Source organism: Schistocerca cancellata, chromosome 7 (genome assembly GCF_023864275.1).
Source record: "Schistocerca cancellata isolate TAMUIC-IGC-003103 chromosome 7, iqSchCanc2.1, whole genome shotgun sequence".
In the NCBI taxonomy this organism is placed as follows: domain Eukaryota; kingdom Metazoa; phylum Arthropoda; class Insecta; order Orthoptera; family Acrididae; genus Schistocerca; species Schistocerca cancellata.
The window spans coordinates 368581084-368584875 of record NC_064632.1 but is presented as its reverse complement, the minus strand read 5'-3'; positions in this window follow the sequence as shown (position 1 = coordinate 368584875).

The following is a 3792-nucleotide window of genomic DNA, read 5'->3' as shown; positions in this document are numbered from 1 at the left end:
CTATTCTTGATCACAACGTATTGAACATAGTAGTAAATAAAACTGCATGAAACAAATACTGCTATAACAGACAACATGTCTGTCTACTGGAATGGTCAGAACTGGAGAATCGGACTGCCCGAGACACTTAGTGTGCCAAGCCAGCAAGTCGTGACCCGAACACCACTGAAATGCATCGGCAGTAATATTGTCACTCTTTTGTTTTAGTAATACTTTGATTTTAATAATTTTGAAATGACTGATTGATAGCTAGCGGTTGAGAGATGTTTATTTAAAAAATGAAGTAATTTGGATGACAGGTTTAATTAATAATAGCAACTAAAGTTTAACGTTTTGGCACCCTACCGCCGAACACAGCAGCCAATCACAGAGCAGCAGCATCATGCAGGCGGTCTTTCTCATGAGAATGGTACCGAATCTAACATCTGTCACCAGTACCTCATCCCACATTGCGTCATCTCTATGCTTCTTGCATCTCCACTGCCCTGGGAATAGCTTCCTGTAGCCTAATATGATGGCTGAATAAGCCAGCAATATTACACAGTGCGTGATGTTAAACAGAATTCCACTGACAACTGCGTTTTTTCTTTTTTCTTTTTTAGTTTTTTTAAATACACTTCTGGTTTTGTGGCCTAAAGCTGTATCTTCAGGTGAAGCCTGCGTGGTAAACATCAAACAATGGAAAATCCAGGATGGAATGAAACAATATTATGAAAAGGGAAGTTGCTGCTCACCATACAGTAGAGATGCTGAGTCACAGATAGGTACAACAAAAAGACTTCAAAAATAAATCTTTTGGCCAGTAAGGCCTTCTTCAAAAATAGACGTGCAATGGTGGAATGAGGGCTGTGTAATGCTGCAATGGGTACAGGGGAGGGGCTGGATGAGTGAGGACAATGATTAACGAAGGTTGAGGCCAGGAGGGTTATGGGAACATAGGATGTATTGCAGGAAAATTCCTGCCTGTGCAATTCAGGAAAGCTGGTGTTGTTGGGGAGGATCCATATGGCACAGGCTGTGAAGCAGTCATTGAAATGAAGGATGCCATGTTTGGCAGCGTGCTCAGCAATAGGGTGGCCCACTTGTTTCTTGGTCACAGTTTGCCGATGGTCATGCATGCAGACAGACAGTTTGGTAGTTTCAAGCCCACATAGAATGCAGCACAGTGGTTGCAACTTAGTTTGTTGCCCTGCCTTTGATGGGATAGGTGATGTTTGTGACCAGACTGGAGTAGGTGGTGGTGGTAGGATGTATGGGGCAGGTCTTTCACCTAGGCTTTATTTATGAGAGTTGTTCTGTTGTGCCTATCTGCAACTCAGCAACTCTGCTGTATGGTGATTAGCAACTTTCCACTTCATAATATTGCTGCATGGTAAAGAATAATATATAGCATCTCAACTTTGTGGATATTAAAGTTAATAGAGGTAAAATCTAAAATATACTCACAGTGTTAAAATGTCATAGGTGTACCCATCACTCCTAGTCAAGATATATATAACTCAGCAACTATTGCCTACATTACATTGACGAATGAAGGGTGACAAAGACGTGATACATTAATTTTCTAAAAGTTGCTGGTGGATGGATCATGTAGTTATAGACCCTTGCTTTAAAATTTGACTGCAATTAAAAGAAGAAAAAAAATTATAATGAGCGTATGATTGAAATTTTTCAAAAAGCCAGATTGTCAGTAAAAAATGGTCACTACTAACATGATTAGTTGGGGCTCATTGCAAATTACGGTGTGGAATGGTATAATGTGGCACTTTGTTACTGGTGCGATGGCAGGATATCCCAGTGTTGGGAAGAGTAGGAGCAGCCCATGTAAGTGACTAAGATGGACTAACAGGCTGGCGGAATGGAGACTATCTTGTGGACAGTGTGATGTCAAATATTCATGACTGGGAGTGCAAGCTGGCTTTTTTTTTTTTTTTTTTACGTACTAATGCTTTATCATAGGAGCAATCAAAATTAGCCAGAACGCTATAGTGTTTTAATTGTAATTTATTATTCAATATGAACTGTGCCTTTCTTTATATATCTTAAAAATTTCAACTTACTCAAATACAGGGTGATTCAAAAAGAATACCACAACTTTAAAAATGTGTATTTAATGTAAGAAACATAATATAACCTTCTGTTATACATCATTACAAAGAGTATTTAAAAAGTTTTTTTTTTTCACTCAAAAACAAGTTCAGAGATGTTCAATATGGCCCCCTCCAGACACTCGAGCAATATCAACCCGATACTCCAACTCGTTCCACACTCTCTGTAGCATATCAGGTGTAACAGTTTGGATAGCTGCTGTTATTTCTCGTTTCAAATCATCAATGGTGGCTGGGAGAGGTGACCGAAACACCATATCCTTAACATACCCCCATAAGAAAAAATCGCAGGGGGTAAGATCAGGGCTTCTTGGAGGCCAGTGATGAAGTGCTTTGTCTGGCGGCCGATCCATCGCCTCGGGTAGTTACGGACAGATAAGTGCCAATGTGGTGGCGCTCCATCCTGCTGAAATATGAATTCTTGTGCTTCTTGTTCGAGCTCTCTGCTAGCTCTGCGAGTCGATTTTCCTGGGCTGCGAACAAATGCTTGCTGGATGCGTGCTACATTTTTATCACTCGTTCTCGGCCGTCCAGAACTTTTCCCTTTGCACAAACACCCATTCTCTGTAAACTGTTTATACCAACGTTTAATACACCACCTATCAGGAGGTTTAACACCATACTTTGTTCGAAATGCACGCTGAACAACTGTCGTTGATTCACTTCTGCCGTACTCAATAACACAAAAAGCTTTCTGTTGAGCGGTCGCCATCTTAGCATCAACTGACGCTGACGCCTAGTCAACAGCACCTCAAGCGAACAAATGTACAACTAAATAAAACTTTATAGCTCCCTTAATTCGCCGACAGATAGTGCTTAGCTCTGCCTTTTGTCGTTGCAGAGTTTTAAATTCCTAAAGTTGTGGTATTCTTTTTGAATCACCCTGTATATTCATATGACTTTTTCCTTTTTTATAAAGTATGTGCCCCACTTCGCATAATTGCTTTGTTAATCCAGATTGGGGGTTATTTGAGTTAAGATGCTTTTGAAATCTCCTGTTTTGTTATGCATTATGTTAACAAATTGTAGATCATAACCATAAAAAATGGAAATATTTGTTGCGATATTCACCGATAGCCTACCATGACAGATCTTATTATACATAGGCAGTCATGTCACCCAATGAAATACACATCTGTGGCATTCTGAGCTGTGTACACTGTGTACTGTGTATATTGCGTATCAAAACATTATGATGTAGAATTTGTTAACTTTGTTTATTTCTTGTCATGATTTGCTTCAAGTGTGATTTGTTTCAGTTCTCTCCCTTCATTTGTTTACTAGCCTATGGAATATGTCAGAGAAACTATGGATGGGGTGGCATTCTTTCAAAATTTATGTTCTACTTATGGCTTCCTTGCCTGTAATTATTTACTTAATTTTGTTCACAGCAATAGGTATGTGCATGGAACAGTTCAATATGATTATTAATAGAGAACAGTAGCACAGCTATCTGAAATTAAGTACAAACCTGATCTGGTGACACTAATCAAGTGCCTAAGGAAAGGGATACTACCTTTCAAAACAAACAATATATTCGTAACACAGCCTAACTTTATTAATGTGAACCACAGAGATAAGGGACCAAGTGCCAATTTGGACTGTGAGAGTAAATTATACTGCAGTGAGCTTGCAACACTAAACTATTCTTCATGTAAATACATAATGTAACAATCACCATACC